The 20626-nt window shown below is 37.5% G+C and overlaps 1 pseudogene; it reads left to right on the forward strand.

Annotated features, from left to right (window-relative positions):
• The window catches only part of LOC142633009 (alpha-dioxygenase PIOX-like), a 37680-nt pseudogene extending 29639 nt beyond the window's left edge, over positions 1 to 8041 (forward strand).
• The last annotated feature ends 12585 nt before the right edge of the window (positions 8042 to 20626 follow it).

Genomic DNA, 20626 nt, shown 5'->3' on the forward strand with positions numbered 1-20626 from the left:
GATTTGGCTGACACCTTCCAGGTGCTAAGAAAGTACAAGTTGCGCCTTAATGCCTCAAAGTGCTCTTTTGGCGTGGGATCTGGAAAGTTCTTGGGATATATGATTACTCATAGAGGCATAGAGGTAAACCCAGCGCAGGTCAAGGCTATTCGAGATCTGCAGCCGCCTCGGAACCCAAAAGAAATCCAGAAATTGACCGGAATGATTGCCGCACTGAACAGATTTATCTCTCGGTCAACTGACCGGTGCCGTCCTTTCTTCCAGTTGTTGAATAAATGGAAAGGGTTTCAATGGATCGAGGACTGCGTGTCAGCCTTCCAAAAACTTAAGCAATATCTTTCTCGGCCACCTATATTGTCTCGCCCCGAGGCGGACGAGGTTTTGTTTTCTTATCTGGCAGTGGCCGTCCATGCGGTCAGCCTGGTCCTTATAAGGAATGAAAGCGGGGTGAAAAACCGGTCTACTACATTAGTAGGTCTTTAAATGAGGCCGAGGTGCGCTATCTACTATTGGAGAAAGCACTTCTAGCCATAGTTCATGCCATGCAGAAGCTTCCTCATTATTTCCAGTCCCACACGGTAGTGGTTCTTACCCAGTTGCCTCTCAAGGTGGTGTTACGCAGCGCCAATTACTCTGGCAGGGTGGCAAAGTGGGGAACCATTCTGGGAGCCTTTGACGTTAAATACAGGCCTCGTACCTCGGTGAAGGGCCAGGTCCTCGCTGATTTGGTGGCAGAGTTTACCGAACCATTGCTAGAAGAAACTCTGAAAGAAGCACACATGGATGAAAAACCAGTTGGTGTGATCACAGCCGCAGTACCTCCGACTTGGAAAGTGTATGTGGATGGAGCAGCTAATCAGAGAGGGTCTGGTATTGGACTTGTCTTGATATTCCCTGAGGGAATTGTCTTTGAAAAGTCTTTGAGACTGGCCTTCTCGGCTACTAATAATGAGGCTGAATATAAAGCAGTCTTGGTGGGCATGAACATGGTACACAGTATGGGTGGAAAGAAAGTTCATGTGTTTTCGGATTCACAGTTGGTGGTCGGCCAGGTCATGGGAACCATGGAGGCTAGGGACCCAAGAATGCAAGAATACTTGGCCCAGGTCAAACGTCAGCAAGCTAAATTTGATTCCTTTGTCTTGTCTCACATCTCTAGGAGTGGAAACACCCATGAAGATTCTTTGGCCACATTAGCCACGTCCTCGGCTCAGTGCTTACCCAGAATTATCCTTGTAGAGGATTTGCTAGAGCCAACTCTTACAGTTGTCAACGCAACTCGCATCCATCTGATAAGGCCTGGACCTAGTTGGATTGACCCGGTCATATCTTTTCTTAAGAATGACATCCTTCCTAAGGACAAATCTGAAGCAGATAAGATACGTCAAAAGGCGCCACGTTTCTGGTTGTCCGAGGATCAGAAACTGTATAAACGATCATTCTCAGGACCGTACTTATTGTGTGTGCACCCTGAATCAACGACAACACTTCTGGAAGAACTGCATGAAGGGATTTGTGGAAGCCACACTGGGGGAAGATCCTTAGCCCACAGAGCTCTGACTCAGGGTTATTGGTGGCCCAATATGCAGAGGGAGGCTCAGGATTATGCCAGGAAATGTGATCAGTGCCAAAGGTTCGCCCCTAATATTCATCAACCTGGAGGGGTTCTCAACCCTCTCTCCAGTCCTTGGCCTTTCGCACAATGGGGATTGGACATAGTGGGGCCATTTTCGAGGGCTGCAGGAAACAAAAGATGGCTTCTCGTGGGAACAGACTACTTCACTAAGTGGGTTGAGGCCGAGCCCTTAGCAAATATCAGAGACGTTGATTCCAAGAAGTTTGTCTAGAAAAAAATCGTCACTAGATTCGGTATACCACACACACTTATCTCGGACAATGGCGCTCAATTCCATAGCAAGGCTTTTAGGAAATATTGTGGTGATATGGGCATCATAAATAGATACTTCACCCCAGCTTATCCTCAAGAAAATGGGCAAGCCGAGGCCGTTAACAAGGTCATAGTCAGTGGGCTCAAGAAAAGGTTGGACGATGCGAAAGGCAGGTGGGTAGAAGAACTCTCACATGTTGTCTGGACGTATCGGACTACACCACGCAGGTCCACGGGAGAAACGCCATTCTCTATGACTTATGGAGCCGAGGCGGTGATACCTCTGGAATCAAGTTTTCCTACCCTGAAGACGAGTTCTTTTAGCCCGGAGAATAACGACAGCCTCCTGGAAAAAGGTCTTCATTTAATTGAGGAACGGCGCAAGGCAGCTATGGTCCAAATGACTTATTATCAACAGAAGCTTAAACGAGGATATGATGCCCACGTGAAGCTAAGGCCACTCGCACCTGGGGATCTTGTACTGAGAAAAGTTGTGGGCACTGCTAAGAAGCCGGCTTGGGGTAAGCTAGGACCAAACTAGGAAGGTCCCTATCGCATTGTTTCAGTAGCTGGCATAGGGTCTTATTGTCTAGCCGACCTAGATGAAAGAATTGTACAACGCCCATGGAATGTAAATAATCTTCGAAGGTATTACTATTAATAAAGTGTGCTTTTCTTAGTTAACAGTTCAAAGTTATAAATACCTCAGGGGCTTTCAGTTACTATTCTTAAGTGTCAAACAGAAACTTGGTTGAGTATGGTCCTCGGACCACAAACCTTGTGGAAATTGATATCTTATCATTTGTTAAACAGAACCTTAGTTATGCCGGGTCCTCGGACCTCCTACTTTGGGGAAATTAACATTTGAAGTTACTATTCTTAAGTGTCAAACAGAAACTTGATTAAGTATGGTCCTCGGACCACAAAGCTTGTGAAAATTGATATCTTATCATTTGTTAAACAGGACCTTAGTTATGCCGGGTCCTCGGACCTCCTACTTTGGGGAAATTAACATTTGAAGTTTCTATTCTTAAGTGTCAAACAGAAACTTGGTTAAGTATGGTCCTCGGACCACAAACCTTGTGGAAATTGATATCTTATCATTTGTTAAACAGAACCTTAGTTATGCCGGGTCCTCGGACCTCCTAATTTGGGGAAATTAACATTTGAAGTTACTATTTTTAAGTGTCAAACAGAAACTTGGTTAAGTATGGTCCTCGGACCACAAACCTTGTGGAAATTGATATCTTATCATTTATTAAACAGAACCTTAGTTATGACGGGTCCTTTAACCTTCTACTTTGGGGAAATTAACATTTGAAGTTATTATTCTCAAGTGTCAAACAGAAACTTGGTTAAGTATGGTCCTCGGACCACAAACCTTGTGAAAATTGATATCTTATCATTTGCTAAACAGAACCTTAGTTATGCCGGGTCCTCTGACCTCCTACTTTGGGGAAATTAACATTTGAAATTATTATTCTTAAGTGTCAAACAGAAACTTGGTTAAATATGGTCCTTGGACCACAAACCTTGTGGAAATTGATATCTTATTATTTGTTAAACAGCACCTTAGTCATTGTTCTCATTCTTATCACACGTTTTGTGGAAATCAGTATTTTACCATTCATTAGCTTGTATCTTAAGTTTTATATCTCTAAGTGTTAAACAAATTTTTGTAAGGAATGGTCCTCGGACCTTACATCCTACTGAAAGTGATATCTCGGATTACGAAGGTTTAATCATCATATGAGTTTTCTAACAAAGGCATTGTTTAATATCCAAACTAAGTTATATGGCTGTTTATAAATTACAGTTGTTTGATTGTTGGAGTTAGGCTTATTTATTCTGTTCTTCCTTTGATTATGTATTAGTGAGAACTTTCATGACAAGCACAAAAAGAATAAAGTAAAATAAATACAACATGAATGAAATTTGAATAAAATTGTTCTCCATTAATTGTATACATCAAAAAAAAGGAGGGGAGTACAGAAAAGTCCTATACTAGGCCTTAAGCTTGGGGAGGGGGGTCTTGGAGGGAGCTACTGCCAGCCTCAGTGCTCTTCAGTTCTAGCTCAAAGGTAGACAAAACTTGCTTCCCTTTGTCTGTTGAAGGAATGAGGGGCTCCATGTTCTGAATTTGCTCCTTCTCGGCACCACCACACTCGTCCTTCTCTTTATGGGAACCTTCAGGTTCTGTAGGATCAAGAATGAGTTCTTGCACCACAGAAGGAAGGGCAGAGGAGGCAACAACAGGAGGGTCTTCTATCTCCTGTATGTCTAGGGGAAGCCAAATGTTCTCGGGCTTCCTCAGCTCGGAAGCTTGAGGAACCCCTGCTGCATTCATGGCCTCTCCCCAAACTTGTTGACAGTACTCTCGGCACAAGGCCGCAAAGGCTTCTGTCAACCGTTCTTGTGTTGCATTCACTCCCTCCTGATAGCTGGCCTTCTTCGCGGCCTCCAGTGCGTGCTTGTGGGCGCGAGCCTCCTCCTTCGCCCGCGTAAGCTCCTTCTCCAAATTAGAGTGTGCTCGTTGGGCTTGAGAGAGCTCGTCGTCCTTTTGGCAAAGAAGCTTACGTTGCCCCTCCATTTGGTTCTCCATCGTTTTTAAGCTGGCCTCGGCACCATCCTTCTCTCTTTTTAAGTCGGCCAGCGGCGATGTGATCTTCCCATTCTCTGCTAGGACCTGGCCTAGGGACCTTTCTGCCTCTAGTCGTAGCTCTTGCTCCATCCCAACGTGCTTCCAAGAATCCTCCACGAACTTCTCGGCCGCGAAAACTTCTTGGATGGCCTGCAAAAAATGTCAGGAGGTTAAAATATGGTAAAGTGTTTACAAATGAATCTAGAGTACAAGTGTGAGGTGGAACTTACCAGAGCTAAATCCCTTTTTAATGAAAGGAACAGCTGAGGTTGGCCCATCTTCTCCAAGGTTTCCATGTCCTTAGGTAGCAGAAAAGGACGTTCCAATGCCTCGGTCAAGTGGTGGGCGTGGCCTTGTTGGATTGCCCTAATACTAGAATGGCAGGAGGTTGGTGCCCCGTCTAGTCTTAAGTCAAGAGACCAGGTAGCCGGTGCTCGGTGCACTTCGGCCATGTCTCTGATCTCCCCACTCTCGACTGAGAGGGCGCGCCCTTTACCCTTGTCTAGCTTCTGCTGTTGGGCCGGCGCTGGCTGCTGTTTTAATTTCTTTTGCTTCTCACCACCAGCCCCCTCGGCCTCCACTTTCCTTTTCTTCTTTGGATCTTCGGCCGGAGGCTTGGGGTCGGCTGGAGGAGGAGGTGGTGGCAATGCTGGGGGAACTTGGGACTCCCTCGTTCCCTTTTTAGCCACTCTTGCCCCTCTCGCGGTCATAAGGCCCTTAAGCTCGTCCATGTCTTCCTCAATGGAGTTGTCTTCTGGACGTGCTATCACTAGGCCCGCGATCCCAGAGGTCTCGACTGGTTCTTATTCCTCGTCGGAAAGAACAACGAACGGGTTTCCACGAGGTCGTGGGGCGTCCTCGAGTTGAAACTGTTCTATCTCCTCGTCCAACGTGTTCGAAGAAGACACTTGCTCCTCTAGGACAACAGTTGCCTGAGAGTGAGTGGCGAGAGGGATGGCAGCAATTAGTTGTGAGTACAGTACGGTGTGGGGGTCGTCAGGAAGGTCGTGGTCGGCCAAGAAGTTTGGTCTGGCTACGTGAATCCTCTTACGCCTCCGGTCACCGATAATGATGGCGTTCTCGATCTCCTGGAAGTCCGAGGAGATGGGGTTGTACCCTAATATCAAATGAGCCGCCCTCAGTTGCAGGTCTTCACTCACGAACACTTCTGAGCGAAGCACTCTGTTCAAATCTACGACGTTGCAGTGGCTCAAGCGGGGGCGCACGTGTTGTTTATCTGTAAAGAAAGACACCAAACCAAACAAACATGGTCAGATTCGTAGAACATGTAATAAACGAAAGTCAAATAGTTTGTAAAGGCAAATGACATTCTAAGATGTTTAGATGGAGTTATGGGGAGGGAAGTTAGATCCTAAGGTGTCGCACCTGGATCTCCCCACTCAACTGGGCAGTGGGGTCCGTCGTGCTAGTTGCCTGAGACGATGAGGTAATCGTCCTTCATGTCTTTATTGGACTTGGGCAGACAGGAGATTAACCTAACTACGCTAGAGCGGGATTTAATATAATAACCTACTCTAGTGAGTTTGTGGCATTCATACATAAAAGCGACATCATGCCAAGTGAGGTTCATACCCATCTGCTCGTTTAGAGCATCGACGCTTCCTAAGACTCTAAAAACATTGGGAGCGCACTGATCGGGGCACAACTGGTGGTTACGGAGGTACTCCCCGGTTACGGGTTTCATTGGGAGGGTCATCCCACCTTCTATGAAGGCGACTATCAGGATGATGACCTCTCCGGTTTTCCTAGAACCGGCCACGGCTTCCGCCGGGCAGTATTTTAAGCCTACGTCGCTGGAAATGTGATACTTAGCTCTAAAACTTTCCATCCCAGCAGCGGTGTCAACTAGACACTTAAATTTTCCCATTAGAAAGGAACGAAAGACTAAGTTCTAAGAGGAAGAAACAGTTAAAATGGGAGCCGAGGACAGAATCTGAGGAGAATGGGTTAAGGAAAAAGAATAAGCACTTACAGATTTGAAGTTGTGCGAATTTCCACGGATTTCTGCAGAGAAAAGGTGATTACTGATGTTTTAATGGGATTAGCTTCTGAAGAAATAAATGAAGGCGCAGGTTCCCAAAGCGTCACGACATGCGGGAAAGCGGCCTCGAAATTGTATTCGTCCAGCCCAAATTTTCAGGGGATAACAAGGGCCGTTGGATGCTCATCTCACCGTTGAACGTGGGAGACAGGGTGTAACTTACGGTAATAAATGCGCGCGTTTCTGAAAATAAAACCGCCAAGTGGCATCCTCTGGAACATGAAATGATCTCCACACGCGCAGTTATTTACAAAACGTGTGAGGAGAGTTCTCGTTGGATCAAAACCCTATTTTTCACCTCGGATGCTGAAAAATAGAGTTTTGAGGGGCTATTGTGGGGAGTAAAGGACCCAAGCAGGCATTTGGGCCTTTGGCCTCTAGCAAGGAGAGCCGAACTGCTCTTGAGCTAAGGATTTGTTAGTACTGCGAATCGGCCCATACGCCGAGGGTCCGAAGATACAGCCGATGGTGAGTTTATCCTCGGATAGATCCAAGAGAACTCGGAGATTCACTACGAAGGTCAAGGCAGAATTCTGGAAAGACTGTTGGTAAAAAGGGGGAACCCCTGAACCTTTTAGATACACCGGTGTTATGAAAATATCATAAGCAAAGGCTGCTACCTCCACATTAAAGACTCTGCACTTACTTCCCTAGCCGCATTAATGGGGAAGTGACCCCTGAACAGTAGAACTAAAACTTCTGGTTACTATTCAAAGGCACTAAGAGAAGAAATATCTAGAGGAGAGAGGATTTGAGCAACACGTGGACAAAGCATAAGGGGAAGAAGTATTTAAGGGGGGAGAGTCAGTGGTAAAAGAGAGGAGAAAGAGGAGGAGGAAGAATTATAATCTTTAAGAAAGAAAGAGAAATTATACAAAGGTAGCCCTCGGCTTACGTCCGAGGAGGTCTATTTGCAATTATCATTTGTTATTTACAAGTATTTATGTTCTTCAGTCTGTTGTCAAGTTCTCAGTACCTCTAACCTAGATTTCAAGCCCACACTCTATAAATTTCATTGTTTAAGGCTCTTTGGGCTTGAGCCCATAATCGTCTTTGGGTCCAGGTGCAATTGTGCACTTACACAAGTAATGTAAGATTTATGTTGTAGAGTTAACAAATGTGTACAATGTTGTACACATTTGCAAAAAGTGTGCAACATAAACCTATAATGACCCAATATTGAATTTTGGGTTGTGTGTGCTATAATATGCAATTTTGGGTTGGATGCAGGAGATTGGAAGTAGATAGGTTTTTTACAAGCTATTTCAATGAAGAGACATACACCAAAAAAGGACTCGAGGGTTAATAGTACAGAGAGTTTGAAGGATGTGCTAGACCGTCATTGCCCATGCCAATAATGGTAATGAAATGGATGAACTCTACAAGTGCTTTCTCAGTGTGGGATTCACCTCCAAATTCTCACAATTCTCGTCTATTTTTGTGTTCCTAAGTGAATGCCATATATTATGACAACTTTGTATTTGGATTTAAGTTATTATTATCTCTATTTTATGTTCTACGGAAGGAAAAATATGGAACTAACCATTAGCCTTTAAGATGCTTATTCTCCAAAGCAACTTTGATTTATCAATGAATATGATCAGTTGTGGTTGGTTATGGTGAAGGTTCTCAACAGGTTTATGCAATAAGATAGAAGGTTCCATAATAAAATTGATAGTAGACATAATTTTTTTAATTAAATGAGTCCATTCTACAGGGCCTAAAGCTCAACTATGAGGTGTGTGAATTTGACTAAAGATCTGATCTAGTCGATTGTGCAATCTTTCCTGAACTTCTCCCCCCCCCCCCCCTTTTTCTCAACAAGCCTATATTCCCCTAAACTGATCCATTACTTCAATCTAATTAGCCAAAGGCTTGGTTCAGTTGACATGAGCGAAAATCCCGTGATCGTTGTTCTAAAGGGAGAAAATTTTTGGTACATCCAAAGGTGCCACAACCCCATAGGAATCTTATTTTATTTTTCTTCCTCAATTTTATTCAATTCGTTTTTTTAAATGAATGAAAATGTCATAAGTGTCACAGAATAAAACATAAGAGAACTTATAACATATGGGTGGTAGTTGTAATTTGCACTAATTTAAGTTGATAATGATATAAAGTTAGTCAATATTTGCTTAAAGAGTAGTGCTAAAATTACAAGTACATACTAAAATTTTTAATACATTTTAACTTATAAATCGATGTGTCACCAATCAAAAAGAGGTAATTTTCTTCTTAAAAAAAAGTAATTTATATATTTAGTTACTTAGTAAGGGATAAGCTACTCATAATTGTTGCTGTACTATAATAATCTCTCTATGTGTATGTGAATGCAAAAACCTTATGGGAGCAAACTAAGGATGAGTTTGGTTCAGCTTTTGAAAATTGAGTTTTTTGAAAAAGTGGAGTTTTTAAAAAATGCAGTATGAAAAAGTGTTTTTTGAAAAAAGCTGAGTGTTTAGCAAAAGCTGTTAAAAAGTACTTTTTGAAAAAGCTGAGTGTTTAGCTAGCACTAATAAAAGTGGTGGTTTGAGTGATAAATTACCAAAAAGGACAATGTAAATATAAATGAGTTTGTTTCATACTTAAATCAACTACTTCATCATACTTAAATCAATTTTTCTCTTTCTAAAAAAATTATTTTTTTCTCACAATTATTAGCTAAAAATAACCTACCACTTAAGATTTATTATGAAAATATTGTGAAAATTGATACTGATTTTAATTTGAACATACTATTACAATTAATTTTTTTCTCTTTCTAAAAAAATTATTTTTTTCTCACAAATATTAGCTAATAATATCCTACCACTTTAGATTTATTGTAAAAGTATTGTGAAAATATTGTGATAATTAATATTAATTTTAAATTGAACGTACTATTAAAATTATTTTTTTCTTTTTCTAAAATTTTTTTTTCTCACCAATATTAGCTAATAATAACCTATCACTTAAGATTTATTGTGAAAGTATTGTGATAGCATTTCCTTCTTCTTCTTCTTTCTTTTTCTTTTTTTTTTCCCTCTCTTTTCCTCCTCCACACACGTACCCTTCTCTTTTTCTTTTTTCCCTCTTTTTTTTTCTCATCCACACATGTACCCTTCTCTTTTCTTTTTTGTCCTTCTTTCTCCATTTTCCCTACCACTTCCTCCAGCACATTCTAGTTTTCCGTAGAGCTCTTTCTTTTTTCTTTTTCTTTTTCTTCTTCTTCCTTTCTCTCTTTTCTCTTACCACTTCATCTGCAAGTCCTACTGTGCTTGATCTTTGCTGTGTGAGTCTATTGTTGTTGTTGTCTCTAGCTGACTTATTAAGCAAAGAACATAGTTGATTTGCAATATCACGGCCTTGAACAAGCTCTTCTATTGCCTTTTTCTTGCTAGAAGGTAAGCTCTCAGGCCAAGTACACTCCATTGTTGTGTGTGTGAGTTTCAGTGTGTTTTGAGATTTTTGTGTTTTGTGTATATGTGACTGTCTTTTGAGCTTTGAGTCCTTTATGTTTGAGCTCTTTTTTTTACCAGCCAACGTGAAGCAAAGCAAGAGGGTTTTTTGAGATTAGGGAGAGGCTTGTAGCAGCACAGAGGGGGTAGAGCAGAGAGAAGAGAGGCTGGCATGAGTCTTCAGAGAGGGCAGAGTAGAGAGATGAGAGGTTCTAAGGAATTTGTCATGAGAACTGAGAAGGGTAATTCGGTAACTACACATTTGGTCCAACTGATACATTCATCAACGCGCACAAGCTTTTCTAATTTGCTCGGAACAGCACCATAAATTTATGCGCGTTCTCTTCACAATTTGGAAACATAACTTTCCCTAAAACGTTACTTTTTAGACACACCAAACGCACATAATATATTTACTTTTTCAAAGAGTGCTTTTTGGGGGTGGGAAAGCGGAAACAAACAAGCACTAAGGCTTGCTTTAAATACTGGAGATAAAATTACTCTAAAAATAAAGTTTTTTTTTATTAGTAATTTTGATTAGAGGAAGAAGAGGGATGGATAAGATCTATTAAAGTTGAATTTTAATTTTTTTTTTTATAAATCATAAAATGAATTATGTTTCCATGAAAACTTCCATCATTTTGTGGTTGAATTATTATATTTGGTCCACAACTGTTGACATTTATTTCAAAATCGTCCATATATACTTCAAACTGTTTCATAAAGTTGTTTGTCTTCATTTGATAGATGAAAGATGCTGATGTAACAAACAAAATCCAAGAAATCGAAGTCCCTTTAATGATGTGAAATGAATTTTATTTGCCACGCATGTAAGCATTTTCTATCAATTAGATGATAGTAAGGACCTTTTTGCACTAAAATAAAATAGTTTAAAATATAAGGGAAATTTTGAAACATATGTCAAAGGCTAAGAACCAAATATGCAATTTAACATAATTAATTATTATTAATATAATAAATATATTTTTTATGAAATGGATATCTTTCTTCCAAAGTATGAAAGAGTATGCATCACATGTATAGTGGAAATAAAGAATTACAACATAGGTAAATTAGTGGTAACATAATATCTAAGAAACTATGGACAATCTTCCATCCAAATTTGAAGGGAAACTAAATAACTAGCTAAAAGTAGTTGGGATTGATGTTGTAACCAGTGGCGGAGCCAGGATTTTAGTCTAGAGATGGCAAAATAAAAAAAAATATATTAAAAGTAAAATTAATCTAAAAAATATTAATCAATAATAATAACAAAATAAATAAACAATTGCAAGAAAATATGAATATATTTCATAGTATTAAAATAAATAAACAAAAATAATCAATTCATAGTCATAGCTACTACAAATTTTACAACCTGATGTGGTAAAAATGTGATTAGTGTTACTTAAACAATATAATGAATATATGTTTGAAATTATTTTTTGTGGTTGGTGAGATGCCAATTTGTAAGACATAAGTAATAAAATTTGTAATATCTCTAGCATTACTCAATAATAAAATGTTGTGAAAGATATCATAGTGAAAATTGTGAAAATAATGATATTAAATAAAATAGAAAAAATAGTGAAATAGGTGCAACACTTGGACAGTCAAAAGCTGCTTATAAGAATAGTGAAATTGGTGAAAAGGTACATGGTTTGGTCTTTGAGAGTAACTTCTTTTTCCTTTCTTTTTCCTGTGTTACTTTCAAGTTGGAGTTCTTTTTTTCTCTATGTCAAGGAGTAACTTAGAGTAGAATATGCAAGGATATTTTAGGAGTCAGGAGGGCAGGTGCCCCCCTCGCCCCCCTCTGGCTCCGCCCCTAGTTGTAACTATTGCAAAAACTAACTGAAGTAGATCAAAAAGTACCCAAAATATCAAGTTGAACAACATTATCAAGTTTTTTTTTTTTTTTTTTTTGATACCAAAGAATCATGTATATATAAATAATAAGAGAGAACAAAGTATAGCCACTTGGCTTACATAGGTGTCGGATATAGCCTACAGTGGTGAACATGAAAATTAGTGGTTAGGGTAGCTAGTTCAATTACAGGTAAGACCACTGATTTAGGGAGAAAAATGGAGCGCATGACCATTCCTTGTTGCTGTAGATTGTTAAGATCAGACATCATGTTTTGTTCTGCCACGAAGATGTTCTCAGCTTGCTACAGACCTGTTCTAATCTTTTTCTGCTAAGGATTAAAACATGGTTGAATCCTAATTCTTGAACTCTAAGAATGGCCTCTACCAGAGCATCTTGGATTGCAAGGGACTATGGCTTCCTTCCACTGTTAGCACCACCTGTGAATATAGTACTCCTATCCAGAGTTTTGGCGTCATAGGCTTAAGTGCTTAACCACTTCTCTTGGAGCTTCTTTTTCTACAGCATGCCACTTTATGAGAATCTGCCAGTCATTATGTATAATTTGCTGTGGTGGATGATTTCTCTGACCCAAGTTGCACAAAACTCTCTAAGATATTATCCTTCAATACCAAATTTATTCCAAGCATTATAGCCTATGTAATCCCATCAACCATAGTACAAATATGAGCCAAGCCACTCGAGTTGGTATTTGCATTGCCATAGCTCATAGCAACAATAACTTGGCTAGAAAAAAGCGCAAACTAAATTACCTAGGACCGTGGATGAAGTGTTTGAGCTACTACCAAAGGCTAAGTTAATTCTAAAGATATCCTATGGGTATTGGGGGGGTGGTATTCATTTAGAAGATTTGGGCATTATGATCTAAGGGGGAGCAGACATGAGTTTGGTTGGAGATTTTTAATATTGTTGTTGAAAATAATGTGAAAATTATGGTTTAAAAAGTGTTGTGAAAACAAGTGTTTACAGTATTCATAAAGCAAAAAATGTATTTGGTACCATGTTTCAAATAACATGTTTTAGTGTGTGAAAAAAACATAATTATGTGTTTGGTATGTGTGTGTTTGCGTGCGCTTAAAAAAAATAAGTTAAAAAATAAAAAATAAAAAAAAAAACCTAATAAGCACAGTATGATTTAATATATTTTTATTTGAGAGAGAGAGAAGCTAGGTTATATGTTGTCTAATCAAGTGGTCCCATGGTTTTCAACATATTTACAAATGTGCTATTGAGCAATGTTATTTGAAAACTGAAAACTAGTAAGAGAAGTTTTCTAAATTTTGGTGTTTAAATATCCTAAAATGAGCAATGTAACTCAAACACTCCAGTAAAAAACATCATTACCAAACGCGTTGTTTTTTTGAGCTCACAGTTTTCAATATTTAAACACTAAAAACAGTTGTTCAAACACCCTAACCAAACATGCCCATAACGTTTTTGCATTACGCCAAATAGTAAAGGGCTGAAATAAAGTAATACATTTGGATCATTCCAATATCCACTAACTCGAATAGCATTCGATTATTTCACAAAGTCCAAGCCACAATTCAGAATTTTGCCATCTCAAAATGGGAGAAGATATATAGAAGAAGATTGTGAGCAACTGAGATACCTTTTCCAATGGTAGAGGACATCCACTCCAAACAGGAGCAACCATCCTGCAATTCCACTCCCACCCTACAATTCCAAAGTACATGTAGTTTGGTCTATACCTCCTCTCACAAAGTTCACATAGAATCAGATGAAGTCACTCTTTTAACTGCATGTTGTTCCGACATAACAAAGATGGCAATGGGGTGGGGTGGGGTGGAGTTGGATCATGGGTGCCTCATCCCCTCTTTAAGGCTGGTTGAGATATTTTAGTAAACCTAATGAAGTTGATGAGATAAAGATGAAATATAGAAAAACAAAATCACCGTAAGTGTACTAAGAGAGAATTAGAGACTAGTTTTTTGGAAATGATATTAAAAAACTATATATAAAATAAGAGAAGTGCTACGTCCATAACATTTTCACAACATTTTTACAACAAATCACATGTGTTAAGTTGTTATTGGTTCAAATTTGAATTCACAACTTAAATTACTTTTTTGCCCACCCATAACAACTAATAACAACTGACAACTTAAGATTTATTGTGAAAATATTGTGAACATTGCATTTCTCATAATAAAATAAATAGATTATAACTAAGATAAGTACAAAAATGATAAAATTATATGTATCTATACTACTATTTAAGGGGCTTCTCCAATTTAGATTCCTCAATGTTGATGCCCAAAATATCCTCAAGTTTACCAATTTGTAAAGCTTAAATAATAGGGTTAGATATGTAAAATTACTAATTTGAAAAGTCCTAAATTTTAGATAAAATTGAAAAAACATTGCCTACAAAATAAGAACACTCCCATTAATCTACTTATTCTAACACACGTTTCTAATATTTTATTCCATAAATAAAAAATAAAAATAAAAACCTCAAAAGTATCCTCAAATCCAAGTGTTTAGAAAGTTCAAAGAAGAGGGTTAAAAATGTAAAATAAATCATTTAAAAAATCCTAAATTTTAAATAACTTTAAAAAAAAAAACAATTTCTTTCATCTCCTCCCTTCCTCCACGTATTGTAACATTCCCACCATTGAAAAAAAAAAAACTTGCCTCAAATCCACGTTTAGATCTATCAAAATAAAAAGACCACGTTCATATCAAAGAGTATCGGATAAAAACTTCTAAAAAAGCTAAAGCAGTTATAAAAATCCAAGTTGCCATTTTAATTTTTAACCCACGGGGTGAAGGTCTTGCCACTATTTGACATCAAATATGATGACTACCGCAATGTGGTTAAAAGACTCTAGTTGTGAGGAGGTGGTCACTTCTGCATGGGAAGAAGGCTTATTCGTGGGACCAGAATTTCCGATTCTGCATTGTATGGATAATTGTCATGCTAAGCTTGAACTATGGAATAAAAATGTCTTTGGTCATTTTGGCAAAAATATAGCTAGATTGAAAAAACAATTACAGTGGTTGGAACTTCAATCTGCTACTACTGAAAATATCATGGCAATGAGGGACACTCGTGTTGAATTAAATTGCTGGTTAGATAAGGAAGACGCTATGTGGCACCAACAGTCTCGGTTGAATTGGTTTCAGGCGGGTGATCGAAACACAGGTTACTTTACTATGTTCTAGAAAAATATATTTTAAGGGTTGTTTGATCATAATGAAGTTTGGCAAGAAGATGCAAGTGTTGTGGAAGGCATAATTCTCAAATACTACTCTGATCTTTTCCAATCATCACAACCCACAGATTTTGCTGAATTAATAGAAGCAGCGGTACCAAAGGTTTCTCAAGAAATGAACAGTAGCTTGACAAGTGGGTTTCAAGATGCAGAGGTTTTTAAAGCATTAAAGCAAATGTATCCTCTTAAATCTCTAGGACCTTACGGTATGCCTCTTCTATTTTTTCAACATTTTTGGCCTACCATTAGGAATGTTGTCACTAAAACTATCTTGGATTTACTTAATCATAGTATTGTCCCACCAAAGTTCAATGAAACTCATATTGTTTTGGTCCCAAAGATTAAAAATCCAAAGAAAGTTACAGATTTCCGCCCTACTAGTCTATGTAATGTGATGTATAAACTAGCCTCCAAAGTTTTGGCTAGTAGACTTAAGAAAGTTTTACCAAAAATTATTAGTGATCCTCAAAGTGTTTTTGTACATGAAAGGTTAATTACTGATAATGTTTTAGTTGCTTTTAAGACCATGCATCATATTAATCAAAAGAAAAGAGGAAAAGTTGGAGAAATGACTTTAAAATTGGATATGAGCAAGGCATATGATAGAGTTGAGTGGATTTGTTTAGATAAGATTATGGAGAAATTGGGATTTAATTCCAGATGGAGGGAATTGATGGTGTTTTGTATTTCTTCTGTATCTTATTCTATTCGTATTAATGGGAGGCCTAGAGGTGAAATATGTCCTCTAAGAGATTTAAGACAAGGTGATCTATTATCCCCATATCTTTTTTTAATTTGTTCTGAGGGTTTATCTGCTTTAATTAAAAAATTTGTACATGATGGTTTTATGGATGGGGTGACTATTTGTAGAGGGGCTCCAACTCTTTCTCACTTATTCTTTGCTGATGATAGTTTGATCTTTTGTAAAGCAACCTTGAATGATTGTGACTCATTGTAGCGTGTGTTAAAAGTGTATGAAGATGCATCTGGCCAACAGTTGAATAGGGCAAAAACATCCTTGTTTTCAGCAACAATACTGATAGATCTATTAAAGAGGAAATTAAGTCAAGATTCGGAGCCCAGATTATTAAACAGCTTGAAAAATATCTTGGTTTTCCTTCTTTGGTTGAGAGGAGTAAAAGAAATACTTTTAATGCGGTGTTGGAAAAATTGGCGACAAAGTTGGCAGGGTGGAAGGAAATTTTTTTGTCAAAAGCAGGAAAGGAAGTCTTGATTAAGGTTGTTGCACAAGCAATCCCTACGTATACTATGAGCTGTTTTAAAAAACCTGATGCCCTCTATGATGAACTGACAAGTATGATTCAAAATTTTTGGTGGGGACAAAAGTAGGATGAAAAGAAAATGGCATGGTTGAGTTGGGAGAAATTGTGTGTACCCAAATCATGTGGTGGATTGGGGTTCAAACTTTTAAAACCCTTTAACCTTGCTCTCTTGGCAAAACAAGGTTGGTGGCTTTAGTTGGGTTAGAATTCACTTGTGTACAAGATTTTAAAGCTCGATATTTCAAGGATTATGAATTTATCCAAGCCTCATTGGGAAATAAACCATCATACGTTTGGAGGAGTATTTTTGCTATACAAAAGATTGTCGAAAAAGGTATGAGATGGCGTGTTGGGAATGGGCATAGGATTAGAATTTGGGATGACCCGTGGGTTCCTAATTCTTCTTAATATAGAGTGGTCTCTCTTAGGACTCTATCTCTTTAGGTTTCTATGGTTAGTCATTTGATTGATTATGATAAGAACTGTTGGAATTTGGATTTGCTTAAAAGTTTATTCCTTCCTTTTGAGGTTGAAAATATTTGTGGAATTCCCTTGAGCAATAAGTTTCCTGATGATAAGCTAATCTAGGCAGAGACATCTAATGGGGTATTTTCAATAAGGAGTGCCTATAAAATTGCTATGGAGTTGGATAAGGATGCCACTGATGCTTAGTTTCAGATGGGGCAAACCTACGTATATTTTGGAGGAAACTTTGGAAATTACAAGTCCCTCAGAAAATTAGACACTTTGCTGGAGGGCTACACGTGATATCCTACCAACAAAGGCAAATATGATGCTTAGACATGTTCTAATGGATGATGTTTGTGAGGAATGTGGGGCAAATTTAGAAACCTTTCTTCATCTTTTTTGGGAGTGCCAAAGTGCTAGTGAAACATGGGCTTTCATTCAAGAACTTCCGGATTTTGGCTCCAATACATTTTTGAAGCTTCATGGATTTCCTTTGGTTTGTTTTGATGGAGGCAGATTGGTCTATTGAGGATTCTGCTATGGCAGTTTCACTGGTTTGGACTCTATGGACAAATATAAATGAGGTTAGACATGGTGGTATGAGGAAAAATGGAAGAGAGTTGTTTTCTGAGGTGTCTGCACTATATGGAGGAATATTGGGCTGCTTTAATAATCCCACTGAAGCATTCTCAATCACTAGAATCTAATTGGTCTCTTCCGCTGGTGCCTTTCTATAAGGTAAATGTTGATGAGGCTAGATTGCTAATCCGTTGTACGGGTTTTTTATACCGAGGGTTCGAATCCCTCTCTTTCGGCTTTAGTCAATGACTTGGTATTTTTTCTTTATCTTTCAAATTCTCTTTCAACGAGTCTTTTTTTTTTTTTTTTAATTTTAATTAATAGTTAAAAATGTGGAATAAATAAAATCCTAAGAACATTTTAAAATCAAGATAGGAAAACAGAAACTTTATTGTTATTTTTTATTCTTCACTCTTCACGTCCAGGATTCCGTCCTGGATCATTCTTTGGGAACCAAAAAGAAGCTGGTGTTGGGGTTGTTATTTGAGATCATGAGGGAAACTTTATTGCAGATGTGAGCAAGAAATTTAAAGCTCCTTTGGGTGCTAAAGAAGTGGAAGCAAAGGCTTTTGAAACAGGTATTACTTTTGCAAAGGAAGTAGGCATCTTGGAATTTGTGTTAGAAGGTGATTCTTTGATCATTGTCAACGCCCTGTGTGAGAAGACTCCAGCACCCTTCTCGGTGGCATGTTTAATTTATGGGATACAAGCTGGTTTAAATGAATTAAAGAATGTATATTTCTCTCACGTTCGTGGGAGTGGAATTTGCCTACTCACATGTTAGCTAAGTATGCTTTAGGCATTAGCAACTACTCTGCTTAGATTGATGAGTGTCCTTATTTTCTAGAACAACCTCTTATCTAAGATGTATATTCTGCTTTAATTAAATAAAGTTTGTGTGTTTTATTAAAAAAAATGATGACTACTTAGTACCCACACAGAGTGAATGGCGTTACGGGAAATTACTTCAACAATAAGACTAACTAATTTTTTTTTTTTTTAAATAGTAACAATTTTTCTTTCAATGTTTGTGCTTTCATGTGTAGATGAATCTCATTTATAGATAAGATCACGGTGGCCCTTCATATCAAAGGTCTTTTTTTTTTTTTTTGGTTGAATTATGTTTCTCTTTTTGATCTGACGTTTACTAACAAACCAAATGCTTATCCTCTGAACTTTTTTTGACAGACTTATCCTCTGAACCTTGAAGGCTACAATTCTAATGAAAAATTTTCACTTTGCAAGAATAGGAGCACCATATTCTTCAGGACTCAACGACAGGCAGCTATAAAGAATCTGTTATATCATATTAGCCTTTATGCTTTGAGGCTATTCTTTTTTTGTTTCGTAAAAGTTAATAATTTTCATTCATGGGACGTTACTATATTTTTTAATTATAAAAATTTAGGGATTTGATGATATTTATACTAAAATTTTATTTCACTCATAGATGCATAAATTTCATTACAACTTAGGTTTTTTTGTGATTGAAAAATGTAGCAACAACTTTGAATAATGATAAATGAATTTTTTTTTATGATCTAAACCTCATATGAAGTGGTTGTTATCTAAGAAATTGTTGTAAAAAAATTTCTTCTGTAACAGAAGCTATATTTATCATTTGTATAATTTTCATTCATCATTATTGGAAGTTACTATATTTTTTAATACAAAAATATTTAGTGGTTTTATGATATTTATACCAAAAAATTATTTCACTCATAGATGAATAAATTTCATTACACTCTAGGCTTTTTTGTGATTGAAAAATGTAGCAACTTTGAATAATGAATGAAATTGTTGTTATGATTTAAACCTCACATGAAGTGGTTGTTATCTAAGAAATTGTTGTAAAAAAATTTCTTTTGTAACAGAAAGTCAAAAACTATATTTATCATTTTTATAATTCTATGTGAAATTCTATTTACATTTTTTTTATAATTATTAATTTACTCCATCAAAAATGTTTTGTTGGTAGTTGATAAATTTTAAATTTAAGATTTTTGTAACTTTTGTTATGGATGTGTAGTAAGTGGCTAACTTTTAGAATTAAAAAAAACTAAATTTTAGGATTAAACAAGAATTGATAACTGTTATTAAAAACTAGCCTCTGAGCAAGCGCTCACTGTGCTCGCGCTCACTGTGCTCGCGCTCACTGTGCTCAAAAGCTCTTCTATCTTTTTGGGGTAAAAGTTAATAATTTGTATAAATTATAATTTGAGATTACTACATTTTTCAATCACAAAAAAATCTAGGGGTGTAATGAAATGCATAATACTCATTACACTCCTAGATTTTTTTTGTGGATAAAAATGCAGTAATCCCAAATTATATTAGAAGCAAATTATTAAATTTTTATCCAAAAAAATAGAAGAACCACTGAGCACACACGTGCTCACAGGCTAGTAATAATTTATATATGTATCAAATAAAATAACTTATATACATTTAGGATAGGCTAGGACAAGATAAGACAAGATGAGCAAAACCAGTTCTCACCTTATTATCCCTTTGGGGGTGGGGAAAATTTGTGCAGGGTAGATGGCAGATTAAGCTAGATAGGACATTTTTGTCATCCCCAATAATAAGAAGATAGTAAGGACTTTGGACTATAAATATTTGAAATTTGTTACCCACCCAAATAAGGCAATACTGAGGAACTCTAGCACTGAAAGGAATATTCTTGATCATGTGAGCTTTATAAGGGAGAAAGATACCTTCCACCAAATTGGTCTGCCATCTATGAGATTTTTTTTTTTTTTTTTGGATAGGACCATCTATGAGATTGTGTGTGCGTTTGGCATCTGTCTTTCCAAATATTTATTTTAGTTTCATCTTCAACTCTCCATTTTACTTCTAAATTAAGAACGGAACGAGCCTCCAAGATGCTACACCAAGCATAGGAGGCTCTAACTGGAGTTATCACCTTCAAAAAAAAAAAAGGGGGGAAATATTTAGACTTTAGCAAACGAAAAGAAAGTGAGGATGTATTATTTAAGAGGGAAAATCATTTTTCTCAAAAAAAGAGAGGGAAAATTGCATAAACACCCACCAAAGGTTGGGGTTTTGTTCACATACATCTCTATGTTACCAATTTAAAATTTTAAACCTTTCAAGTATTGTAATGGACAAAAGTGATCCATC

This window comes from Castanea sativa, chromosome 1 (assembly GCF_040712315.1).
Source record: "Castanea sativa cultivar Marrone di Chiusa Pesio chromosome 1, ASM4071231v1".
Lineage (NCBI taxonomy): Eukaryota > Viridiplantae > Streptophyta > Magnoliopsida > Fagales > Fagaceae > Castanea > Castanea sativa.